This window comes from Procambarus clarkii, chromosome 27 (assembly GCF_040958095.1).
Source record: "Procambarus clarkii isolate CNS0578487 chromosome 27, FALCON_Pclarkii_2.0, whole genome shotgun sequence".
Lineage (NCBI taxonomy): Eukaryota > Metazoa > Arthropoda > Malacostraca > Decapoda > Cambaridae > Procambarus > Procambarus clarkii.
The window spans coordinates 38,301,605-38,328,104 of NC_091176.1; the positions used below are offsets into that span (position 1 = coordinate 38,301,605).

At 59.6% G+C, this 26,500-nt stretch overlaps 1 protein-coding gene across 1 annotated transcript in view; it reads right to left on the minus strand.

The window, feature by feature from the left end:
* Positions 1 to 26,500, minus strand: part of LOC138369245 (caldesmon-like) — a 78,702-nt gene that overhangs the window by 28,120 nt on the left and 24,082 nt on the right. The gene's annotated exons all lie outside the window — the stretch shown is intronic.

Below are 26,500 nucleotides of genomic sequence, written 5' to 3' on the forward strand. Positions count from 1 at the left end.
CTCTGCTGGCAGGTTCCGGACCTGCAACGCTGGTCAGGCCACTCCACGAACGATATAAGGGGAACGCCCTAGACAGGAGCCTCGTGTGACACCACAAATCACTCTCCTGTCCTTAATACCCCAGTGGATGATCGTCTCCAACAGTCGGTCCCGGGTAATCCTTTTACTGCCACTCCACTGGCAGGGTAACACACCACAGTGTTCTTCCGGGGGGACGACTTCACAACTGCTGCAGCAAAGTACAAGGTATGGAGACGGCTGCCTCGGGTAGACTGACTCCACGTCCATCACAGCAGTCCCAGGTCGGCTCTGTAAGCAGACACGTCATCAATAACTGGGACACAGTAAGGCACCTCACTTACAGGTTCAGACACAAACGCCCACCTATCCACTCCATAGATGGCGCTGGTGTCTGAGCACCACCTCACCAGAGGTCAGCAGCGGCTGTGTTGAGCGCTGAACAGGACTGGAAACTGGCCCTTGTGGCCGGTATTCGCCGTCCTCACCAGGTGTCGTCGTCCGTTTGGCGGGGGTTCGGGAGCTGACCCACAGATGGCGCGGTCGTTACTGCTCCGTGCTCGGACGCTGGATCCGGGTTCGTAACAGTTTTACAAAACATTTTGTATTCCCCTATCATGCTGTAGTTATAAATTACGTATTGCACGTATCCTGCAGTATCTTGCAGTGGCTATATTAACGGTAATTAGGCTACTGCGCATATCCTAGGAGTCGTTAACCTCAATTCAACATGGCGGCTACTGGTCGCCCCTAAATGTTGAAACCTCACGGTAGGTTAGGTTAGGGGTAGGTTAAGTTATGTTATGGGTTTTATGTTAGGTTTAGGGTCAGGTTAGTTAAGGCAGAGCTATTTCCTCATGTTGTAAACGCCACTCTCTGGATATATTGAAAATCTTATCCAAACCTTGTTCAGTATTGTTAATTTAGAATATTTCTTCATTCTCTTATTGATATGTGACAAATAAATTTCGGACACAACTGACGATGCTAGTGAGAGTTCTGGCCAGCGTGAGCGGGAGTTTTGGCCAACGCGAGCGGGAGTTTTGGCCAGCGTGAGCGGGAGTTTTGGCCAGCGTGAGCGGGAGTTTTGGCCAGCGCGAGCGGGAGTTTTGGCCAGCGCGAGCGGGAGTTTTGGCCAGCGTGAGCGGAAGTTTTGGCCAGCGCGAGCGGGAGTTTTGGCCAGCGCGAGCGGGAGTTTTGGCCAGCGTGAGCGGGAGTTTTGGCCAGCGCGAGCGGGAGTTTTGGCCAGCGCGAGCGGGAGTTTTGGCCAGCGCGAGCGGAGTTTTGGCCAAGTCAAAGGGGAGTTTTGACCAATACTGAAGGAGATATGACGCCTCAGGAGCGACATAATATATGCATATTAACCAAACATTGGGAGTGAGTGACTCTATATATGTATATTGCTCTAATTACTGTGTGGACGAATGTTTCTGCATCCTTGTGTTAGCTAGAGACGGTCTAAGAGTCATAGAGTTAGCTTAAGCGGGTTATAGAAGTACTAGAGTTTCCAGAAAGAGGAGTCTAGTGTTAATATAATTTGCGAGGTCCTATGTTGTCCTAGAGGTAGCTAGAGCCTCTCAGTATATAATTTTCTAGAAAGTGGTTCCAGTAACCAAAAGGTTAACAACACAGGAATCTGGCAGTTCCTGCGGTAGCTTGAGAGAGTCACAACATTTCCTGAGTTAGACACTGGTATCTGGATGTTCCCGAACAAACTGAAGAAGGGTCTAGCAATCTCTGTATTAGCGAAAGACGATCATTATAGCCCTAAGGCAAGCAAGAGAGGGACCTGGATGCCCTAGATTTACCTAAAGAGAGACTTGGTTGCTATAGATTTACTTAAAGAGGGACCTGGTTGCCATAGATTTACCTAAAGAGGGATCTGGTATCCCTAGATTTACCAAAAGAGGGACTTGCTTGCGCCAGAATTTACCTAAAGAGGGACCTGCAACCAAAGTATTAGCTGAGAGTGTAACCTGGAAGTGTACATCAATGTTATTGGCCCCAGTGTACATCTATGCTGTTGGCACCAGTTGAAATCAATGCTGTTAACACCAGTGTACATCAATACTGTTGGCACCAGTGTTCATCAATGCTGTTAACACCAGTGTACATCAATGCTGTTGGCACCAGTGTACATCAATACTGTTGACACCAGTGTACATCAATACTGTTGACACCAGTGTACATCAATACTGTTGGCACCAGTGTACATCAATGCTGTTAACACCAGTGTACATCATTGCTGTTAACACCAGTGTACATCAATGCTGTTAACACCAGTGTACATCAATACTGTTGGCACCAGTGTACATCAATACTGTTAACACCAGTGTACATCAATACTTTTGGCACCAGTGTACATCAATACTGTTGGCACCAGTGTACATCAATACTGTTAACACCAGTGTACATCAATACTGTTAACACCAGTGTACATCAATACTGTTAACACCAGTGTACATCAATACTGTTGGCACCAGTGTACATCAATACTGTTGACACCAGTGTACATCAATACTGTTGGCACCAGTGTACATCAATGTTGTTGGCACCAGTGTACATCAATGTTGTTGGCACCAGTGTACATCAATGTTGTTGGCACCAGTGTACATCAATACTGTTGGCGCCAGTGTACATCAATGCTGTTGGCACCAGTGTACATCAATGCTGTTGGCACCAGTGTACATCAATACTGTTGACACCAGTGTACATCAATACTGTTGGCACCAGTGTACATCAATACTGTTGACACCAGTGTACATCAATACTGTTGGCACCAGTGTACATCAATACTGTTGACACCAGTGTACATCAATGTTGTTGGCACCAGTGTACATCAATACTGTTGACACCAGTGTACATCAATACTGTTGACACCAGTGTACATCAATACTGTTGGCACCAGTGTACATCAATACTGTTGGCACCAGTGTACATCAATACTGTTGACACCAGTGTACATCAATACTGTTGGCACCAGTGTACATCAATACTGTTGGCACCAGTGTACATCAATGTTGTTGGCACCAGTGTACATCAATGTTGTTGGCACCAGTGTACATCAATGTTGTTGGCACCAGTGTACATCAATGTTGTTAACACCAGTGTACATCAATACTGTTGACACCAGTGTACATCAATGTTGTTGACACCAGTGTACATCAATGCTGTTGACACCAGTGTACATCAATACTGTTGACACCAGTGTACATCAATACTGTTGACACCAGTGTACATCAATACTGTTGGCACCAGTGTACATCAATACTGTTGACACCAGTGTACATCAATACTGTTGACACCAGTGTACATCAATGTTGTTGACACCAGTGTACATCAATACTGTTGACACCAGTGTACATCAATACTGTTGGCACCAGTGTACATCAATACTGTTGACACCAGTGTACATCAATACTGTTGGCACCAGTGTACATCAATACTGTTGACACCAGTGTACATCAATACTGTTGGCACCAGTGTACATCAATACTGTTGGCACCAGTGTACATCAATACTGTTGACACCAGTGTACATCAATACTGTTGACACCAGTGTACATCAATACTGTTGGCACCAGTGTACATCAATACTGTTGACACCAGTGTACATCAATACTGTTGACACCAGTGTACATCAATACTGTTGACACCAGTGTACATCAATGTTGTTGACACCAGTGTACATCAATACTGTTGACACCAGTGTACATCAATACTGTTGGCACCAGTTTACATCAATACTGTTGACACCAGTGTACATCAATACTGTTGGCACCAGTGTACATCAATACTGTTGACACCAGTGTACATCAATACTGTTGACACCAGTGTACATCAATACTGTTGGCACCAGTGTACATCAATACTATTGGCACCAGTGTACATCAATACTGTTGACACCAGTGTACATCAATACTGTTGGCACCAGTGTACATCAATACTATTGGCACCAGTGTACATCAATACTGTTGACACCAGTGTACATCAATACTGTTGGCACCAGTGTACATCAATAGGTCAAACAGTAAACACTTCTCAAGATTCCACGTGAGCAATTGAAGATCTTTTGTGACACGTTTGGCACATTGTTCATGCAGTTGGCGGAGACTAAAGTTAGCAAGACTCCCAAGGTGCAAGAGATGATGTAGGAGTGGGAGGGCCGGGCGGCAAGTGACCAGATGACGACAAGTCTGCGGACAAACACAGCCACAGTTCAGTTACTCGCCCTCCAGTTATTGATTTATTTGATTTATCTATGTACAAGAGTTCTTACATTCTAGGACACCCACTAGCACGCATAGCGTTTAGGGCATCAGCATGTAGCATAGCGGTATATGATAGAAGAGTATACCCTTCAATTCCCCCCCCCCCCTCTGGTATCCACTCACAATAGAAACAATTCCTAGGGTATATTAACGACGCAAGAGGTTCCCAGAGAGCTGTAACCAGGTACTTTACCAGAAATGTAAGGCAGGGTTGTTAACCCAACCCGTCCTCTTAACTATATGGTACGTTATGGTCACCAGTGTACCGTGCTAACTACCACTTGTAGTTAGAACGAGAGGTCCTTACGAGACCTTGTACCACAGCATTAGGTAAACACGATCCCGATAGACAGACATACAGACAGATAGACAGACAACGACCTCCACGGGCCGACTCTTCTGCGCCTTCTTCACCAGCTATTTTCTTCAGCGCCCCGCCCAGCACTCTCTAGGGAGGCGGGGAGCATGTTGTGCTTGACGAGTTGTGATTGTGGGGGATGGAGGAGGATGGAGGAATGGGAGGGGGGAGGGGAGAGGAGGAAAGGGAGGGGGAGAGAAGGGGGTAGTAGGTGGATGAAAGTTAGGAGGATCGCAGAGGGAGGTGGATAAATGGGGAGGGAGAGGAGAGAATGGAGAATGAGAGGGATAAAGAGAGAGAGAGAGAGAGAGTGAGTGAGTGACAGGAAGGGGAGAGACGTTGAAGGAACGCTATGAGGGAGGCTTATGTTGAGGGCAGTACGTCGAGGTTGGCTCAAGAGGGCGATGTCTTGGAGGGTCAGGTCGTAGAGGGCCAGGTCGTGGAGGGCCTGGTCGTGGAGGGCCAGGTCGTGGAGGGTCAGGTCGTGGAGGGCCAGGTCGTGGAGGGCCTGGTCGTGGAGGGCCAGGTCGTGGAGGGCCAGGTCGTGGAGGGCCTGGTCGTGGAGGGCCAGGTCATGGAGGGCCAGGTCGTGGAGGGCCAGGTCGTGGAGGGCCAGGTCGTGGAGGGCCAGGTCGTAGAGGGCCAGGTCGTGGAGGGCCAAGTCGTGGAGGGCCAGGTCGTAGAGGGCCAGGTCGTGGAGGGCCTGGTCGTTTAGGGCCTGGTCGTGGAGGGCCAGGTCGTGGAGGGCCAGGTCGTGGAGGGCCAGGTCGTGGAGGGCCAGGTCGTAGAGGGCCAGGTCGTGGAGGGCCAAGTCGTGGAGGGCCAGGTCGTAGAGGGCCAGGTCGTGGAGGGCCAGGTCGTAGAGGGCCAGGTCGTGGAGGGCCAGGTCGTGGAGGGCCAGGTCGTGGAGGGCCAGGTCGTAGAGGGCCAGGTCGTGGAGTGCCTGGTCGTAGAGGGCCAGGTCGTGGAGGGCCAGGTCGTGGAGGGCCAGGTCGTGGAGGGCCTGGTCGTGGAGGGCCAGGTCGTGGAGGGCCAGGTCGTGGAGGGCCAGGTCGTGGAGGGCCAGGTCGTGGAGGGCCAGGTCGTAGAGGGCCAGGTCGTGGAGGGCCTGGTCGTGGAGGGCCTGGTCGTGGAGGGCCAGGTCGTGGAGGGCCAGGTCGTAGAGGGCCAGGTCGTGGAGGGCCAAGTCGTGGAGGGCCAGGTCGTAGAGGGCCAGGTCGTGGAGGGCCAGGTCGTAGAGGGCCAGGTCGTGGAGGGCCAGGTCGTGGAGGGCCAGGTCGTGGAGGGCCAGGTCGTAGAGGGCCAGGTCGTGGAGTGCCTGGTCGTAGAGGGCCAGGTCGTGGAGGGCCAGGTCGTGGAGGGCCAGGTCGTGGAGGGCCTGGTCGTGGAGGGCCAGGTCGTGGAGGGCCAGGTCGTGGAGGGCCAGGTCGTGGAGGGCCAGGTCGTGGAGGGCCAGGTCGTAGAGGGCCAGGTCGTGGAGGGCCTGGTCGTGGAGGGCCAGGTCGTGGAGGGCCTGGTCGTGGAGGGCCTGGTCGTGGAGGGCCAGGTCGTGGAGGGCCAGGTCGTGGAGGGCCAGGTCGTGGAGGGCCAGGTCGTAGAGGGCCAGGTCGTGGAGGACCAAGTCGTGGAGGGCCAGGTCGTAGAGGGCCAGGTCGTGGAGGGCCTGGTCGTGGAGGGCCAGGTCGTGGAGGGCCAGGTCGTAGAGGGCCAGGTCGTGGAGGGCCAAGTCGTGGAGGGCCAGGTCGTAGAGGGCCAGGTCGTGGAGGGCCTGGTCGTGGAGGGCCTGGTCGTGGAGGGCCAGGTCGTGGAGGGCCAGGTCGTGGAGGGCCAGGTCGTGGAGGGCCAGGTCGTAGAGGGCCAGGTCGTGGAGGGCCAAGTCGTGGAGGGCCAGGTCGTAGAGGGCCAGGTCGTGGAGGGCCAGGTCGTAAAGGGCCAGGTCGTGGAGGGCCAGGTCGTGGAGGGCCAGGTCGTGGAGGGCCAGGTCGTAGAGGGCCAGGTCGTGGAGTGCCTGGTCGTAGAGGGCCAGGTCGTGGAGGGGCAGGTCGTGGAGGGCCAGGTCGTGGGAGGGCCAGGTCGTGGAGGGCCAGGTCGTGGAGGGCCAGGTCGTAGAGGGCCAGGTCGTGGAGGGCCTGGTCGTGGAGGGCCAAGTCGTAGAGGGCCAGGTCGTAGAGGGCCAGGTCGTGGAGGGCCAGGTCGTAGAGGGCCAGGTCGTGGAGGGCCAAGTCGTGGAGGGCCAGGTCGTAGAGGGCCAGGTCGTGGAGGGCCTGGTCGTGGAGGGCCTGGTCGTGGAGGGCCAGGTCGTGGAGGGCCTGGTCGTGGAGGGCCAGGTCGTGGAGGGCCAGGTCGTAGAGGGCCAGGTCGTGGAGGGCCAAGTCGTGGAGGGCCAGGTCGTAGAGGGCCAGGTCGTGGAGGGCCAGGTCGTAGAGGGCCAGGTCGTGGAGGGCCAAGTCGTGGAGGGCCAGGTCGTAGAGGGCCAGGTCGTGGAGGGCCAGGTCGTAGAGGGCCAGGTCGTGGAGGGCCAGGTCGTGGAGGGCCAGGTCGTGGAGGGCCAGGTCGTAGAGGGCCAGGTCGTGGAGTGCCAGGTCGTAGAGGGCCAGGTCGTGGAGGGCCAGGTCGTGGAGGGCCAGGTCGTGGAGGGCCTGGTCGTGGAGGGCCAGGTCGTGGAGGGCCAGGTCGGGGGCCAGGTCGTAGAGGGCCAGGTCGTGGAGGGCCAAGTCGTGGAGGGCCAGGGTCGTAGAGGGCCAGTCGTGGAGGGCCTGGTCGTGGAGGGCCTGGTCGTGGAGGGCCAGGTCGTGGAGGGCCTGGTCGTGGAGGGCCAGGTCGTGGAGGGCCAGGTCGTAGAGGGCCAGGTCGTGGAGGGCCAAGTCGTGGAGGGCCAGGTCGTAGAGGGCCAGGTCGTGGAGGGCCTGGTTAGCTGTTGGAGGGCCTGGGTCGTGGAGCGGCCAGGTCGTGGAGGGCCAGTCGTGGAGGGCCAGGTAGTGGAGGGCCAGGTCGTAGAGGGCCAGGTCGTGGAGGGCCAAGGTCGTGGAGGGCCAGGTCGTAGAGGGCCAGGTCGTGAGGGCCAGGTCGTAAAGGGCCAGGTCGTGGAGGGCCAGGTCGTGAGGGCCAGTCGTGGAGGGCCAGGTCGTAGAGGGGCCAGGTCGTGGAGTGCCAGGTCGTAGAGGGCCAGGTCGTGGAGGGCTTAGCAGGTCGTGGCAGGGCCAGGTCGTGGAGGGCCAGGTCGTGGAGGGCCAGGTCGTGGAGGGCCAGGTCGTGGAGGGCCAGGTCGTGGAGGGCCAGGTCGTAGAGGGCCAGGTCGTGGAGGGCCTGGTCGTGGAGGGCCATGTCGTGGAGGGCCAGGTCGTAGAGGGCCAGGTCGTGGAGGGCCAAGTCGTGGAGGGCCAGGTCGTAGAGGGCCAGGTCGTGGAGGGCCTGGTCGTGGAGGGCCTGGTCGTGGAGGGCCAGGTCGTGGAGGGCCTGGTCGTGGAGGGCCAGGTCGTGGAGGGCCAGGTCGTAGAGGGCCAGGTCGTGGAGGGCCAAGTCGTGGAGGGCCAGGTCGTAGAGGGCCAGGTCGTGGAGGGCCAGGTCGTAGAGGGCCAGGTCGTGGAGGGCCAGGTCGTGGAGGGCCAGGTCGTGGAGGGCCAGGTCGTGGAGGGCCAGGTCGTGGAGGGCCAGGTCGTAGAGGGCCAGGTCGTGGAGGGCCAAGTCGTGGAGGGCCAGGTCGTAGAGGGCCAGGTCGTGGAGGGCCTGGTCGTGGAGGGCCTGGTCGTGGAGGGCCAGGCCGTGGAGGGCCTGGTCGTGGAGGGCCAGGTCGTGGAGGCCAGGTCGTAGAGGGCCAGGTCGTGGAGGGCCAAGTCGTGGAGGGCCAGGTCGTGGAGGGCCAGGTCGTGGAGGGCCAGGTCGTAGAGGGCCAGGTCGTGAGGGCCAGGTCGTGGAGGGCCAGGCGTGGAAGGGCCAGGTCGTAGAGGGCCAGGTCGTGGAGGTGCCTGGTCGTGAGAGGGCCAGGTCGTGGAGGGCCAGGTTCGTGGAGGGCCAGGTCGTGGTGAGGGCCTAGGTCGTGGAGGGCCAGGTCGTGGAGGGCCAGGTCGTGGAGGGCCAGGTCGTGGAGGGGCCAGGTCGTGGAGGGCCAGGCGTCCGTGGAAGGGCCAGGTCGTAGAGGGCCAGGGTCTGGATCGTGCCTGGTCGTGGAGGGCCAGGTCGTGGAGGGCCAGGTCGTAGAGGGCCAGGTCCGTGGAGGGCCAGGTCGTAGAGGGCCAGGTCGTGGAGGGCCAGGTCGTGGAGGGCCAGGTCGTGGAGGGCCAGGTCGTTAGAGGGCCGGTCCGTGGAGGGCCAGGTCGTGGAGGGGCCAGGTCGTGGAGGGCCAGGTCGTGGAGGGCCGTGTCGTGGAGGGCCAGGTCGTAGAGGGCCAGGTCGTGGAGGGCCAGGTCGTGGAGGGCCAGGTCGTGGAGGGCCAGGTCGTAGAGGGCCAGGTCGTGGAGGGCCTAGGTCGTGGGAGGGCCAGGTCGTGGAGGGCCAGGTCGTAGGAGGGCCAGGTCGTGGAGGGCCTGGTCGTGGAGGGCCAGGTCGTGGAGGGCCAGGTCGTGTAGGGCCAGGTCGTGGAGGGCCAGGTCGTGGAGGGCCAGGTCGTGGAGGGCCAGGTCGTAGAGGGCCAGGTCGTGGAGTGCCTGGTCGTAGAGGGCCAGGTCGTGGAGGGCCAGGTCGTAGAGGGCCAGGTCGTGGGGGCCAAGTCGTGGAGGGCCAGGTCGTGGAGGGCCAGGTCGTGGAGGGCCAGGTCGTAGAGGGCCAGGTCGTGGAGGGCCAGGTCGTGGAGGGCCAGGTCGTGGAGGGCCAGGTCGTAGAGGGCCAGGTCGTGGAGTGCCTGGTCGTAGAGGGCCAGGTCGTGGAGGGCCAGGTCGTGGAGGGCCAGGTCGTGGAGGGCCTGGTCGTGGAGGGCCAGGTCGTGGAGGGCCAGGTCGTGGAGGGCCAGGTCGTGGAGGGCCAGGTCGTAGAGGGCCAGGTCGTGGAGGGCCTGGTCGTGGAGGGCCTGGTCGTGGAGAGCCAGGTCGTGGAGGGCCAGGTCGTGGAGGGCCAGGTCGTGGAGGGCCAGGTCGTAGAGGGCCAGGTCGTGGAGGGCCAAGTCGTGGAGGGCCAGGTCGTAGAGGGCCAGGTCGAGGAGGGCCTGGTCGTGGAGGGCCTGGTCGTGGAGGGCCAGGTCGTGGAGGGCCAGGTCGTAGAGGGCCAGGTCGTGGAGGGCCAAGTCGTGGAGGGCCAGGTCGTAGAGGGCCAGGTCGTGGAGGGCCTGGTCGTGGAGGGCCTGGTCGTGGAGGGCCAGGTCGTGGAGGGCCAGGTCGTGGAGGGCCAGGTCGTAGAGGGCCAGGTCGTAGAGGGCCAGGTCGTGGAGGGCCAGGTCGTAAAGGGCCAGGTCGTGGAGGGCCAGGTCGTGGAGGGCCAGGTCGTGGAGGGCCAGGTCGTAGAGGGCCAGGTCGTGGAGTGCCTGGTCGTAGAGGGCCAGGTCGTGGAGGGCCAAGTCGTGGAGGGCCAGGTCGTAGAGGGCCAGGTCGTGGAGGGCCAGGTCGTAGAGGGCCAGGTCGTGGAGGGCCAGGTCGTGGAGGGCCAGGTCGTGGAGGGCCAGGTCGTGGAGGGCCAGGTCGTGGAGGGCCAGGTCGTAGAGGGCCAGGTCGTGGAGGGCCAAGTCGTGGAGGGCCAGGTCGTAGAGGGCCAGGTCGTGGAGGGCCTGGTCGTTTAGGGCCTGGTCGTGGAGGGCCAGGTCGTGGAGGGCCAGGTCGTGGAGGGCCAGGTCGTGGAGGGCCAGGTCGTAGAGGGCCAAGTCGTGGAGGGCCAAGTCGTGGAGGGCCAGGTCGTAGAGGGCCAGGTCGTGGAGGGCCAGGTCGTAGAGGGCCAGGTCGTGGAGGGCCAGGTCGTGGAGGGCCAGGTCGTGGAGGGCCAGGTCGTAGAGGGCCAGGTCGTGGAGTGCCTGGTCGTAGAGGGCCAGGTCGTGGAGGGCCAGGTCGTGGAGGGCCAGGTCGTGGAGGGCCTGGTCGTGGAGGGCCAGGTCGTGGAGGGCCAGGTCGTGGAGGGCCAGGTCGTGGAGGGCCAGGTCGTGGAGGGCCAGGTCGTAGAGGGCCAGTTCGTGGAGGGCCTGGTCGTGGAGGGCCTGGTCGTGGAAGGCCAGGTCGTGGAGGGCCAGGTCGTGGAGGGCCAGGTCGTGGAGGGCCAGGTCGTAGAGGGCCAGGTCGTGGAGGGCCAAGTCGTGGAGGGCCAGGTCGTAGAGGGCCAGGTCGTGGAGGGCCTGGTCGTGGAGGGCCTGGTCGTGGAGGGCCAGGTCGTGGAGGGCCAGGTCGTAGAGGGCCAGGTCGTGGAGGGCCAAGTCGTGGAGGGCCAGGTCGTAGAGGGCCAGGTCGTGGAGGGCCAGGTCGTAGAGGGCCAGGTCGTGGAGGGCCAGGTCGTGGAGGGCCAGGTCGTGGAGGGCCAGGTCGTAGAGGGCCAGGTCGTGGAGTGCCTGGTCGTAGAGGGCCAGGTCGTGGAGGGCCAGGTCGTGGAGGGCCAGGTCGTGGAGGGCCTGGTCGTGGAGGGCCAGGTCGTGGAGGGCCAGGTCGTGGAGGGCCAGGTCGTGGAGGGCCAGGTCGTGGAGGGCCAGGTCGTAGAGGGCCAGGTCGTGGAGGGCCTGGTCGTGGAGGGCCTGGTCGTGGAGGGCCAGGTCGTGGAGGGCCAGGTCGTGGAGGGCCAGGTCGTGGAGGGCCAGGTCGTAGAGGGCCAGGTCGTGGAGGACCAAGTCGTGGAGGGCCAGGTCGTAGAGGGCCAGGTCGTGGAGGCCTGGTCGTGGAGGGCCAGGTCGTGGAGGGCCAGGTCGTAGAGGGCCAGGTCGTGGAGGGCCAAGTCGTGGAGGGCCAGGTCGTAGAGGGCCAGGTCGTGGAGGGCCTGGTCGTGGAGGGCCTGGTCGTGGAGGGCCAGGTCGTGGAGGGCCAGGTCGTGGAGGGCCAGGTCGTGGAGGGCCAGGTCGTAGAGGGCCAGGTCGTGGAGGGCCAAGTCGTGGAGGGCCAGGTCGTAGAGGGCCAGGTCGTGGAGGGCCAGGTCGTAAAGGGCCAGGTCGTGGAGGGCCAGGTCGTGGAGGGCCAGGTCGTGGAGGGCCAGGTCGTAGAGGGCCAGGTCGTGGAGTGCCTGGTCGTAGAGGGCCAGGTCGTGGAGGGCCAGGTCGTGGAGGGCCAGGTCGTGGAGGGCCAGGTCGTGGAGGGCCAGGTCGTGGAGGGCCAGGTCGTGGAGGGCCAGGTCGTAGAGGGCCAGTCGTGGAGGGCCTGGTCGTGGAGGGCCAAGTCGTGGAGGGCCAGGTCGTAGAGGGCCAGGTCGTGGAGGGCCAGGTCGTAGAGGGCCAGGTCGTGGAGGGCCAAGTCGTGGAGGGCCAGGTCGTAGAGGGCCAGGTCGTGGAGGGCCTGGTCGTGGAGGGCCTGGTCGTGGAGGGCCAGGTCGTGGAGGGCCTGGTCGTGGAGGGCCAGGTCGTGGAGGGCCAGGTCGTAGAGGGCCAGGTCGTGGAGGGCCAAGTCGTGGAGGGCCAGGTCGTAGAGGGCCAGGTCGTGGAGGGCCAGGTCGTAGAGGGCCAGGTCGTGGAGGGCCAGGTCGTGGAGGGCCAGGTCGTAGAGGGCCAGGTCGTGGAGGGCCAGGTCGTAGAGGGCCAGGTCGTGGAGGGCCAGGTCGTGGAGGGCCAGGTCGTGGAGGGCCAGGTCGTAGAGGGCCAGGTCGTGGAGTGCCAGGTCGTAGAGGGCCAGGTCGTTGAGGGCCAGGTCGTGGAGGGCCAGGTCGTGGAGGGCCTGGTCGTGGAGGGCCAGGTCGTGGAGGGCCAGGTCGTGGAGGGCCAGGTCGTAGAGGGCCAGGTCGTGGAGGGCCAAGTCGTGGAGGGCCAGGTCGTAGAGGGCCAGGTCGTGGAGGGCCTGGTCGTGGAGGGCCTGGTCGTGGAGGGCCAGGTCGTGGAGGGCCTGGTCGTGGAGGGCCAGGTCGTGGAGGGCCAGGTCGTAGAGGGCCAGGTCGTGGAGGGCCAAGTCGTGGAGGGCCAGGTCGTAGAGGGCCAGGTCGTGGAGGGCCTGGTAGTGGAGGGCCTGGTCGTGGAGGGCCAGGTCGTGGAGGGCCAGGTCGTGGAGGGCCAGGTCGTGGAGGGCCAGGTCGTAGAGGGCCAGGTCGTGGGGCCAAGTCGTGGAGGGCCAGGTCGTAGAGGGCCAGGTCGTGGAGGGCCAGGTCGAAAGGGCCAGGTCGTGGAGGGCCAGGTCGTGGAGGGCCAGGTCGTGGAGGGCCAGGTCGTAGAGGGCCAGGTCGTGGAGTGCCTGGTCGTAGAGGGCCAGGTCGTGGAGGGCCAGGTCGTGAGGGCCAGGTCGTGGAGGGCCAGGGTCGTGGAGGGCCAGGTCGTGGAGGGCCAGGTCGTGGAGGGCCAGGTCGTGGAGGGCCAGGTCGTAGAGGGCCAGGTCGTGGAGGGCCTGGTCGTGGAGGGCCAGTCGTGGAGGGCCAGGTCGTAGAGGGCCAGTCGTGGAGGGCCAGGTCGTAGAGGGCCAGGTCGTGGAGGGCCAGTCGTGGAGGCCAGGTCGTAGAGGGCCAGGTCGTGGAGGGCCTGGTCGTGGAGGGCCTGGTCGTGGAGGGCAGGTCGTGGAGGGCCTGGTCGTGGAGGGCCAGGTCGTGGAGGGCCAGGTCGTAGAGGGCCAGGTCGTGGAGGGCCAGTCGTGGAGGGCCAGGTCGTAGAGGGCCAGGTCGTGGAGGGCCAGGTCGTAGAGGGCCAGGTCGTGGAGGGCCAGGTCGTGGAGGGCCAGGTCGTGGAGGGCCAGGTCGTGGAGGGCCAGGTCGTGGAGGGCCAGGTCGTGGAGGGCCAGGTCGTAGAGGGCCAGGTCGTGGAGGGCCAGTCGTGGAGGGCCAGGTCGTGAGGGCCAGGTCGTGGAGGGCCTGGTCGTGGAGGGCCTGGTCGTGGAGGGCACCCAGGCCGTGGAGGGCCTGGTCGTGGAGGGCCATGGTCGTGGAGGGTCCAGGGCGTAAGAGGGCCAGGTCGTGGAGGGCCAGTCGTGGGAGGGCCAGGTCGTGGAGGGCCAGGTCGTGGAGGGCATGTCGTAGAGGGCAGGTCCGTGGAGGGCCAGGTCGTGGAGAGGCCAGGTCCGTGGAGGGCCAGGTCGTAGAGGGCAGGTCGTGGAGTGCCTGGTCGTAGGAGGGCCAGGTCGTGGAGGGCCAGGTCGTGGAGGGCCAGGTCGTGGAGGGCCTGGTCGTGGAGGGCCAGGTCGTGGAGGGCCAGGTCGTGTAGGGCCAGGTCGTGGAGGGCCAGGTCGTGGAGGGCCAGGTCCGTGGAGGGCCAGGTCGTAGAGGGCCAGGTCGTGGAGTGCCTGGTCGTAGAGGGCCAGGTCGTGGTGGGCCAGGTCGTAGAGGGCCAGGTCTGTGGAGGGCCAGGTCGTAGAGGGCCAGGTCGTGGAGGGCCAGGTCGTAGAGGGCCAGGTCGTGGAGGGCCAGGTCGTAGAGGGCCAGGTCGTAGAGGGCAAGGTCGTAGAGGGGCCAGGTCCGTGGAGGGCCAGGTCGTGGAGGGCCAGGTCGTGGAGGGCCAGGTCGTAGAGGGCCAGGTCGTGGAGGGCCAGGTCGTGGAGGGCCAGGTCGTGGAGGGCCAGGTCGTAGAGGGCCAGGTCGTGGAGTGCCTGGTCGTGGAGGGCCAGGTCGTGGAGGGCCAGGTCGTGGAGGGCCAGGTCGTGGAGGGCCTGGTCGTGGAGGGCCAGGTCGTGGAGGGCCAGGTCGTGTAGGGCCAGGTCGTGGAGGGCCAGGTCGTGGAGGGCCAGGTCGTGGAGGGCCAGGTCGTAGAGGGCCAGGTCGTGGAGTGCCTGGTCGTAGAGGGCCAGGTCGTGGAGGGCCAGGTCGTAGAGGGCCAGGTCGTGGAGGGCCAAGTCGTGGAGGGCCAGGTCGTGGAGGGCCAGGTCGTGGAGGGCCAGGTCGTAGAGGGCCAGGTCGTGGAGGGCCAGGTCGTGGAGGGCCAGGTCGTGGAGGGCCAGGTCGTAGAGGGGCCAGGTCCGTGGAGTGCCATGGTCGTAGAGGGCCAGGTCGTGGAGGGGCCAGGTCGTGGAGGGCCAGGTCGTGGAGGGGCCATGGTCGTGGAGGGCCAGGTCGTAGGAGGGCCAGGTCGTGGAGGGCCAGGTCGTGAGGGCCAGGTCGTAGGAGGGCCAGGTCCGTGGGAGGGCCTGGTCGTGGAGGGCCTGGTCGTGGAGGGCCAGGTCGTGGAGGGCCAGGGTCGTGGAGGGCCAGGTCGTGGAGGGCCAGGTCGTAGAGGGCCAGGTCGTGGAGGGCCAGTCGTGGAGGGCCAGGTCGTAGGAGGGCCAGGTCGAGGAGGGCCTAGGTCGTGGAGGGCCTAGGTCGTGGAGGGCCAGGTCGTGGAGGGCCAGGTCGTAGAGGGCCAGGTCGTAGAGGGCCAGTCGTGGAGGGCCAGGTCGTAGAGGGCCAGGTCTAGAGGGCCAGGTCGTGGAGGGCCTGGTCGTGGAGGGCCTGGTCGTGGAGGGCCAGGTCGTGGAGGGCCAGGTCGTGGAGGGCCAGGTCGTAGAGGGCCAGGTCGTAGAGGGCCAGGTCGTGGAGGGCCAGGTCGTGAAGGGCCAGGTCGTGGAGGGCCAGGTCGTGGAGGGCCAGGTCGTGGAGGGCCAGGTCGTAGAGGGCCAGGTCGTGGAGTGCCTGTCGTAGAGGGCCAGGTCGTGGAGGGCCAAGGTCGTGGAGGGCCAGGTCGTAGAGGGCCAGGTCCGTGGAGGGCCAGGTCGTGGGAGGGCCAGGTCGTGGAGGGCCAGGTCGTGGAGGGCCAGGTCGTGGAGGGCCAGGTCGTGGAGGGCCAGGTCGTGGAGGGCCAGGTCGTAGAGGGCCAGGTCGTGGAGGGCCAAGGTCGTGGAGGGCCAGGTCGTAGAGGGCCTGGTCGTGGAGGGCCTGGTCGTGGAGGGGCCTGGTCGTGGAGGGCCAGGTCGTGGAGGGCCTGGTCGTGGAGGGCCAGGTCGTGGAGGGCCAGGTCGTAGAGGGCCAGGTCGTGGAGGGCCAAGTCGTGGAGGGCCAGGTCGTGGAGGGCCAGGTCGTGGAGGGGGGCCATGGGTCCGGTAGTAGGGCCAGGCCGTGGAGGGCCAGGGTCGTGGAGGGCCAGGTCGTGGAGGGCCAGGTCGTAGAGGGCCAGGTCGTGGAGTGCCTGGTCGTAGAGGGCCAGTCGTGGAGGGCCAGGTCGTGGAGGGCCAGGTCGTGGAGGGCCTGGTCGTGGAGGGCCAGGTCGTGGAGGGCCAGGTCGTGTAGGGCCAGGTCGTGGAGGGCCAGGTCGTGGAGGGCCAGGTCGTGGAGGGCCAGGTCGTAGAGGGCCAGGTCGTGGAGTGCCTGGTCGTAGAGGGCCAGGTCGTGGAGGGCCAGGTCGTAGAGGGCCAGGTCGTGGAGGGCCAGGTCGTAGAGGGCCAGGTCGTGGAGGGGCCAGGTCGTAGAGGGCCAGGTCGTGGAGGGCCAGGTCGTAGAGGGCCAGGTCGTAGAGGGCCAGTGTCGTAGAGGGCCAGGTCGTGGAGGGCCAGGTCGTGGAGGGCCAGGTCGTGGGATGGCCAGGTCGTAGAGGGCCAGGTCGTGGAGGGCCAGTGTCGTGGAGGGCCAGGTCGTGGAGGGCCAGGTCGTAGAGGGCCAGGTCGTGGAGTGCCTGGTCGTGGAGGGCCAGGTCGTGGAGGGCCAGGTCGTGGAGGGCCAGGTCGTGGAGGGCCTGGTCGTGGAGGGCCAGGTCGTGGAGGGCCAGGTCGTGTAGGGCCAGGTCGTGGAGGGCCAGGTGTTCGTGGAGGGCCAGGTCGTGGAGGGCCAGGTCGTAGAGGGCCAGGTCGTGGAGTGCCTGGTCGTAGAGGGGCCAGGTCGTGGAGGGCCAGGTCGTAGAGGGCCAGGTCGTGGAGGGCCAAGTCGTGGAGGGCCAGGTCCGTGGAGGGCCAGGGTCGTGGAGGGCCAGGTCGTAGAGGGCCAGGTCGTGGAGGGCCAGGTCGTGGAGGGCCAGGTCGTGGAGGGCCAGGTCGTAGAGGGCCAGGTCGTGGAGTGCCTGGTCGTAGAGGGCCAGGTCGTGGAGGGCCAGGTCGTGGAGGGCCAGGTCGTGGAGGGCCTGGTCGTGGAGGGCCAGGTCGTGGAGGGCCAGGTCGTGGAGGGCCAGGTCGTGGAGGGCCAGGTCGTAGAGGGCCAGGTCGTGGAGGGCCTGGTCGTGGAGGGCCTGGTCGTGGAGAGCCAGGTCGTGGAGGGCCAGGTCGTGGAGGGCCAGGTCGTGGAGGGCCAGGTCGTAGAGGGCCAGGTCGTGGAGGGCCAAGTCGTGGAGGGCCAGGTCGTAGAGGGCCAGGTCGTGGAGGGCCTGGTCGTGGAGGGCCTGGTCGTGGAGGGCCAGGTCGTGGAGGGCCAGGTCGTAGAGGGCCAGGTCGTGGAGGGCCAAGTCGTGGAGGGCCAGGTCGTAGAGGGCCAGGTCGTGGAGGGCCTGGTCGTGGAGGGCCTGGTCGTGGAGGGCCAGGTCGTGGAGGGCCAGGTCGTGGAGGGCCAGGTCGTGGAGGGCCAGGTCGTAGAGGGCCAGGTCGTGGAGGGCCAGGTCGTAAAGGGCCAGGTCGTGGAGGGCCAGGTCGTGGAGGGCCAGGTCGTGGAGGGCCAGGTCGTAGAGGGCCAGGTCGTGGAGTGCCTGGTCGTAGAGGGCCAGGTCGTGGAGGGCCAGGTCGTGGAGGGCCAGGTCGTGGAGGGCCAGGTCGTGGAGGGCCAGGTCGTGGAGGGCCAGGTCGTGGAGGGCCAGGTCGTGGAGGGCCAGGTCGTAGAGGGCCAGGTCGTGGAGGGCCTGGTCGTGGAGGGCCTGGTCGTGGAGGGCCAGGTCGTAGAGGGCCAGGTCGTGGAGGGCCAGGTCGTAGAGGGCCAGGTCGTGGAGGGCAAGTCGTGGAGGGCCAGGTCGTAGAGGGCCAGGTCGTGGAGGGCCTGGTCGTGGAGGGCCTGGTCGTGGAGGGCCAGGTCGTGGAGGGGCCTGGTCGTGGAGGGCCAGGTCGTGGAGGGCCAGGTCGTAGAGGGCCAGGTCGTGGAGGGCCAAGTCGTGGAGGGCCAGGTCGTAGAGGGCCAGGTCGTGGAGGGCCAGGTCGTAGAGGGCCAGGTCGTGGAGGGCCAAGTCGTGGAGGGCCAGGTCGTAGAGGGCCAGGTCGTGGAGGGCCAGGTCGTAGAGGGCCAGGTCGTGGAGGGCCAGGTCGTGGAGGGCCAGGTCGTGGAGGGCCAGGTCGTAGAGGGCCAGGTCGTGGAGTGCCTGGTCGTAGAGGGCCAGGTCGTGGAGGGCCAGGTCGTGGAGGGCCAGGTCGTGGAGGGCCTGGTCGTGGAGGGCCAGGTCGTGGAGGGCCAGGTCGTGGAGGGCCAGGTCGTAGAGGGCCAGGTCGTGGAGGGCCAAGTCGTGGAGGGCCAGGTCGTAGAGGGCCAGGTCGTGGAGGGCCTGGTCGTGGAGGGCCTGGTCGTGGAGGGCCAGGTCGTGGAGGGCCTGGTCGTGGAGGGCCAGGTCGTGGAGGGCCAGGTCGTACAGGGCCAGGTCGTGGAGGGCCAAGTCGTGGAGGGCCAGGTCGTAGAGGGCCAGGTCGTGGAGGGCCTGGTCGTGGAGGGCCTGGTCGTGGAGGGCCAGGTCGTGGAGGGCCAGGTCGTGGAGGGCCAGGTCGTGGAGGGCCAGGTCGTAGACGGCCAGGTCGTGGAGGGCCAAGTCGTGGAGGGCCAGGTCGTAGAGGGCCAGGTCGTGGAGGGCCAGGTCGTAAAGGGCCAGGTCGTGGAGGGCCAGGTCGTGGAGGGCCAGGTCGTGGAGGGCCAGGTCGTAGAGGGCCAGGTCGTGGAGTGGCTGGTCGTAGAGGGCCAGGTCGTGGAGGGCCAGGTCGTGGAGGGCCAGGTCGTGGAGGGCCAGGTCGTGGAGGGCCAGGTCGTGGAGGGCCAGGTCGTGGAGGGCCAGGTCGTAGAGGGCCAGGTCGTGGAGGGCCTGGTCGTGGAGGGCCAAGTCGTGGAGGGCCAGGTCGTAGAGGGCCAGGTCGTGGAGGGCCAGGTCGTAGAGGGCCTGGTCGTGGAGGGCCAAGTCGTGGAGGGCCAGGTCGTAGAGGGCCAAGTCGTGGAGGGCCTGGTCGTGGAGGGCCTGGTCGTGGAGGGCCAGGTCGTGGAGGGCCTGGTCGTGGAGGGCCAGGTCGTGGAGGGCCAGGTCGTAGAGGGCCAGGTCGTGGAGGGCCAGGTCGTAGAGGGCCAGGTCGTGGAGGGCCAGGTCGTGGAGGGCCAGGTCGTGGAGGGCCAGGTCGTGGAGGGCCAGGTCGTGGAGGGCCAGGTCGTAGAGGGCCAGGTCGTGGAGGGCCAAGTCGTGGAGGGCCAGGTCGTAGAGGGCCAGGTCGTGGAGGGCCTGGTCGTGGAGGGCCTGGTCGTGGAGGGCCAGGTCGTGGAGGGCCTGGTCGTGGAGGGCCAGGTCGTGGAGGGCCAGGTCGTAGAGGGCCAGGTCGTGGAGGGCCAAGTCGTGGAGGGCCAGGTCGTGGAGGGCCAGGTCGTGGAGGGCCAGGTCGTAGAGGGCCAGGTCGTGGAGGGCCAGGTCGTGGAGGGCCAGGTCGTGGAGGGCCAGGTCGTAGAGGGCCAGGTCGTGGAGTGCCTGGTCGTAGAGGGCCAGGTCGTGGAGGGCCAGGTCGTGGAGGGCCAGGTCGTGGAGGGCCTGGTCGTGGAGGGCCAGGTCGTGGAGGGCCAGGTCGTGTAGGGCCAGGTCGTGGAGGGCCAGGTCGTGGAGGGCCAGGTCGTGGAGGGCCAGGTCGTAGAGGGCCAGGTCGTGGAGTGCCTGGTCGTAGAGGGCCAGGTCGTGGAGGGCCAGGTCGTAGAGGGCCAGGTCGTGGAGGGCCAGGTCGTAGAGGGCCAGGTCGTAAAGGGCCAGGTCGTAGAGGGCCAGGTCGTGGAGGGCCAGGTCGTAGAGGGCCAGGTCGTAGAGGGCCAGGTCGTAGAGGGCCAGGTCGTGGAGGGCCAGGTCGTGGAGGGCCAGGTCGTAGAGGGCCAGGTCGTGGAGGGCCAGGTCGTGGAGGGCCAGGTCGTGGAGGGCCAGGTCGTAGAGGGCCAGGTCGTGGAGTGCCTGGTCGTGGAGGGCCAGGTCGTGGAGGGCCAGGTCGTGGAGGGCCAGGTCGTGGAGGGCCTGGTCGTGGAGGGCCAGGTCGTGGAGGGCCAGGTCGTGTAGGGCCAGGTCGTGGAGGGCCAGGTCGTGGAGGGCCAGGTCGTGGAGGGCCAGGTCGTAGAGGGCCAGGTCGTGGAGTGCCTGGTCGTAGAGGGCCAGGTCGTGGAGGGCCAGGTCGTAGAGGGCCAGGTCGTGGAGGGCCAGGTCGTAGAGGGCCAGGTCGTGGAGGGCCAGGTCGTAGAGGGCCAGGTCGTGGAGGGCCAGGTCGTAGAGGGCCAGGTCGTAGAGGGCCAGGTCGTAGAGGGCCAGGTCGTAGAGGGCCAGGTCGTAGAGGGCCAGGTCGTAGAGGGCCAGGTCGTAGAGGTGGTTCTGGAGGCGATAGTGAGTTGTGTGTTGATGTTGCTCCAGTAGAGAGAGAGAGAGAGAGAGAGAGAGAGAGAGAGAGAGAGAGAGAGAGAGAGAGAGAGAGGGTGATTACTGTCTAATGAGATAATTTATTAATTAGCTATAATTATATTAACCATCCCCTATTATAATATTGTTTAAAAATAGTAATATATTCAATAATATTTGTATTAGAAATAATATTAATGCAAATAATATAAATACAAATAATTATAACAATACCAATATAATAACAATAATAATAATAATATAAATATATAAATAATAAACATTATTATAGGAATAGTAATAACAATAGTTACATTGAATAATAATGTAATAATTATTTTAATACAATAAATGCACATCCTAGGGATTACCAGTTGACTTCACTATGCTTCCTTCCCTCATGACTAACCTGGAGGTATTGCATCACACAGAGAATAAGGTAATTCCATCAGATACACATCTTACTGAAGACGGTTCACCAATGGACTTTAAAACCTACACAACCTTTCCCAACTTAACTTATCCAATGTAACTTAACATTAACTAAAACCTACGTAACCTCACCTATCCTTATTTAACTTAACCAAGAATAGCCCAACAGAAGACCATATATCATAAACTAACAAAATATATACGCGTTTAACAGGTAGAAAACGGGCTCTGTCGAATCGTCTCGAGTTCAATTTATCAAACACTTGCCTTGACTGTCTAATGACACAAACACCTGGAGAATGACTGTCTAATGACTCAAACACCTTGAGAATGACTGTCTAATGACTCAAACACCTTGAGAATGACTGTCTAATGACTCAAACACCTTGAGAATGACTGTCTAGTGACACAAACACCTTGAGAATGACTGTCTAATGACACAAACACCTTGAGAATGACTGTCTAATGACACAAACACCTTGAGAATGACTGTCTAATGACACAAACACCTTGAGAATGACTGTCTAGTGACACAAACACCTTGAGAATGACTGTCTAATGACTCAAACACCTTGAGAATGACTGTCTAATGACACAAACACCTTGAGAATGACTGTCTAATGACTCAAACACCTTGAGAATGACTGTCTAATGACTCAAACACCTTGAGAATGACTGTCTAATGACACAAACACCTTGAGAATGACTGCTTAATGACACAAACACCTTGAGAATGACTGTCTAATGACTCAAACACCTTGAGAATGACTGTCTAATGACACAAACACCTTGAGAATGACTGTCTAATGACACAAACACCTTGAGAATGACTGTCTAATGACTCAAACACCTTGAGCACAACAAGGAGACACCAGGATTGAAACACATTGAAAATGAAAATAAAAATGCCTCCAAACGCACCTAAACTGACGGCATTAGAGGCAAACTCCATCCACAGTTTTAAATGTACATTAAAAAAACGATTTGATAATTGTTTTTTGAGTGGTGGTGGGGGGGGGGGGTCCAGCAGCTGGAGCTCATTCCCTACAAACACGCACACATACAAGAGTACAAACAGAGCCTGAAGTGCACTCCTCGCCAACCAACACCACCATATTTATCAACCAAACCCCATCTCCACACTGTTAGCATGATTACACAACCCATATACAGAGCCGCAAGTGTGGCACTCATATTTCAGGGTTAGGAAACAACCTTTTTGTTATGCCTTGTATTAGAGTTCTTGTCTGCCTCCTCCTCCCCTCCTCTGTTACTGCTGTCTCTTCTTCTTCCTTATTTCTCTCTACTTCCACTCTCTTCCTTGCTTTATACTTGTTCTCTTCGCTTTCTTTCTTCTGTTCTTTTCCTTCTTTTGTTGTTAAGGATTACATAGAGGCTATAGATATGTTATAGTGGATAGTTGGTGCAGTTCTGGGCGCATGGTGTTGTCCCCTCCGGTTTGACACCTGCTGCAGGGGCCCAGTCAGATATATCAATTATGGGCCATGATTGAACAAGAAATTGTGCAACCACTTGCGAAACCTCTACATCTTTCAAAATGTACTCCCAGGAAAGGAGACGAGAGAGATATCAAATAATATATACACATGGAAAATGGTGGAGGGTCAGGTCCCAAACTTTCACAGTCACATAACAACATACTGTAGCGAACGATATGGCAGGAAGTGCAGGACAGAACCAGTAGAGGTTCCATAGACACAATCAGAGAACACTGTATGAACATCAGAGGTCCACAGTTGTTCAACATCCTCCCAGTATGTATAAGAAATATTACCGGGACAAAAGTTAAAGTCTTCAAGATAAAAACTGGACAGTTTTGTACAAGAAGTGCCGGACCAACTAGGCGCTGTGGTGGATATGTGGGCCTGCGGGCCGCGCCAAGCAACAGTCTGTTGGACCAAGCTCTCACAAGTCGAACCTGGCTCTTGGCCAGGCTTGGGGAGTAAAACAACTCCTAGAACTCTGTCCAGGTAGGATTATTCTTTCCACCGATCCTCTCTCTCTCTGTCCTCCTGTTCCCTCCACACTACTCTTCCTTCCACCTTCCTCTTGCACCTCCTCTTGCACCTCCTCCTGCACCTCCTCCTCCTCCTCGTGGTGGCGCCCAGAAAGAGGATCCACCTCCTGGCCATCCCCGTGGCCTGGTATTACAACAGTCGCGTTTAACAAACACAATACATCACCTCCTCTCCGTTTTCTGTCTTGTCTCCCCTCCTAACCCTTCTCTCTCCCCTCTCACCCCCTCCTCTTCTCCCCTGTCACCCCTCCTCCTCTACCCTCACCTTCTCCCCGGAGGACAGACTGAAGCCAGGAAATATTCGGCTCCCTCAGTGAAAGGTTCCAGATAAATAAACTACAAAGGTTCTAGACACTAATCAGCTCCCAGATGCTGACGGAAGATCTCCACCATCTGAGATGAACAGAAGCGTCAGGCAGTGGAGTTAGACTCCATACACAGTTGATTGACAGTTGACAGGGGCAGCTGTCAATCAGAGACACTCAAGAACAATTAGGTGAGAAGAATTAGGAGAGACTTTGTCAAGAAAATGGAGGAACTGGACTGAACCAAATCAAAAGGCTTGAAAGTATCTGTCAATGTGGACTAAACTAAGGAGCTGGGACACTGTCATAGCTATTAACATTACTCACTACTTCGTCGCTTGAAAGGGGAGAGCTGCCCGAGAGTTAGAAAACGGCACGTACAGTAACTGTATAACAGGACTCAGACAGGTAAGAGACATTAAACGGTGGACCAGAGTCACTGTAAATTCCCGTTATCAGGGAACAGGAAACCTCTGTTTGGACTTAAGGAGGTCCTCCGCGGCCAACTCCTGACCTCATTAAAGATACAACTCACACCAGTTGCCTAACTGCCGGATATTAAGTGAAAGGAAACACGCCCAACCGTTTCTCTCCTGGTCCGGGGAGTGTACACTCGGTTGTAAACCCAGTTCGTAGACTACTAAGCTACTGAACCCATGGCAGGTGTATTCGAAATAGATGCTTCCTCTAGCAGGTATTACATGAGGGGAAATGCTCTGCATGGACTGTGTTGTTGTTGTTGTTTTAGATTAAGCTACTCAGAACAAAATGTCCATGTAGCACGGACTAAGGCGAGCCCGAGGGTAGTGCTGTATTTTGTATTCCCGTTGGCTGGTACTATAGTTTGTGTGGGTTGGTTGTGTTGTCGTCGTGTTCCTCCTTTACGGACAACCCAACCCACAACTCGGTAGAGTGCTTACACTTTACCAGGAGATCACACTAGGCGCTTCTGGCTCTTGGAGATGGGCTCAACGTCACACGTTTAGGGGATGCGGCTCCAACACTTAGCCTCGTTGTCACGTGCGCACACCCACTCGAGCCGCTGTGACTCCCCACTCTCTCCTTAGGTGATATGATCTCCTCAATCCCCTTTTGACTTATTAGTATTACCCTGTCCACAGGGTAATACTAATAATATTTTTTACCATTATTTTACCCTGTCCACAGCAGTGGTTCTTGGTTCTTTCTCTCTCTCCTGTACTATTTCATGGGAAGCCTCACTAGGACAAGGGCAAACACCAGCAAATTGGAATACATTTACTGGACAAAGCACATACACAATACATACACACATATAATAATAATGAATCCTATACTCTATACTATTACAATCAGGTTGCACTCCAACACCATCAGAACTCTATCATCAGCTTATCAAGTGGTATCCTATTCCCTGGTTCACCACCTGATACTATCAACCTCCTCAAGTAGATCAAGTCTACATACACCGTTGCACTATCAACAAGAGAAATATATATATATATATATATATATATATATATATATATATATATATATATATATATATATATATATATATATATATATATATATATATATATATAAATGTGTACAATGAAAATCAGCATGTGAATGCAATAACATTTATCAGCATAAATGATCCTTGATACACCGCAATGATCAATCGATCACCCTATCAGTCCTAGAACACATACATCTGTAGGTAATCCAGCCTACGACTGTAACTCTAAACTTCAGTATAAAACACTCCTTGACATAAGAATGCCAACAATCACTCACCTCTCACTGCGTCTTGCACGCTAATGACAACCAAACACAATCAACTCCCTACAAGTAATCCACCAGAACTTCCCTTCCACCTCTGGAAGTTCACTACCCTGATATCTTCAGGTTCTTCTGGGCTTAAATACCAGGATCCTCTGCAGCTCCTCCAGGCTGCTATCATGAAGTTTCCTTGAGCAACTACGGTGCTTCACCCTTCTGCTAGGGTCCTCCACAGCTCTCCTGGCTGCTACACCATGAAGTTCCCTCGAGCAACTATGGTGCTTCACCACCTCTACAGAAGCACGTGACACTCCTCTTCACTGCTTCTCCTCACAGCTCGAGGTCCTCGCCTCCACTACCTTGGAGTCTCAACAACTACTTCATCTGTGCTGGCTTCGAAGTTCTCAGCAACTTCTTCCCCAAAGACAAACCTGCAACCCATCGACACTCCAATAAAAATGTTTCCCCTTTAACACATAAACAAAAATAACCACACAATATGTTTGCCTCCAACCTCTATATATCCTCTACATACAGTGAGAGTGGACTCCCCCGTTGGGCGGGTCCATGCTCCACCTCGCCTGGCGGGCCTCACACTGGGAGGGTCCTCCGCCGTCAGGAGCCGGGCTCCCTCAGTTGCCTGCCAGCGCTCAGAGGAGATGGATGTCGCTCCGTGTTCCTCCCTCTTCACTCTCTTATTTTAGGCCTTCTGCCTTATCAAAACATGTCTAACTTATCAACAAACATTGCTACTGTCGCTGGGCACACGACCAACTACAAGCAATCACTATGAACTGGCTTAAATCGTGCTTACCACAGATTGTCTAGTCGAGAGCGCTCTCCCTCTGACGGCGTCTGATCAGGGCGCTTTCACAGCCCACGAAAATGTCTCTGGGCGGCTTAATACTCTCCTCTCCGTCCAGAACTTGAGACCAAAACGTTCCCAGCTCGATTCCACAGCTGGGACGTCTGCACACTTCTCTTCTCTTGGAGATATATCACTAGGGGGTCCCCTCTCTGACAGGAGCTCACACAGCACAGCTTCCCCTCGCGATGTCTGGTACTCAAGTGAGGTCAAAGCCCTCCAGAAGCGAGCCTCACGCCTCCAGCAAAATGTCCACATCTCCTAGTCAGTCATTTATCTGTTTTCTTTTTCACTGCCCATAATCTCAAATTGTCATTTAAATCCAACCAACTATTTTACATATGTGTTATCACCTCCATATTTCCTAGACCTTCCGGTTAGGTCAGGCTTGCTGAATAACTCTCAAGGGGGAGACTCGTTTCTCCTACAGGCTGAGATCATAACAATAGGATAGTGAAGAAGTGATTCTAAACGTGTGGCATTGAACTATATCGGTGCAAAGAGGAATAAGGAGCAGAATACTGGTGATATTTAGCGACAAGTTGGAGGGACCTACGCCTGGCAGCGGCGTGGATGGAGACAGTAGGCCTACACACCACTGTCAACAGTACTTCTAACACCTGTTTGTGCTGCGGGATGTTTTGATTTGGCGGTTAGGTAAGGCCTCTCACAAAGTCAGTCAGTCAATTGGTCTATAGTGTAATTGCCTTTTAATAGTTAGTCTTGGATATAAGTCAACAAACTGAAACGAATATCAAGGGAAATGTGCGGCTCATGTGGGAACTAGTTTTCTGACATCCAAGTGTGAAAAACACTCCGCCCTAAACCGAGACAACACTCCCCCCCACCCCCTCCCACCAGAGCAACAACAGTACACACACTGCCTCCCAACCATATGGTCCACATATAACAGTCCCACTCTAATCCCCACACACACCCTCGCCATCCCCTCCCTCTCTCCCTCCTCTCCCCCCTTCAGTACACACTCACACACCTATCTCTCTCCCCCCTCTCTCTGTCTCCCTCTCT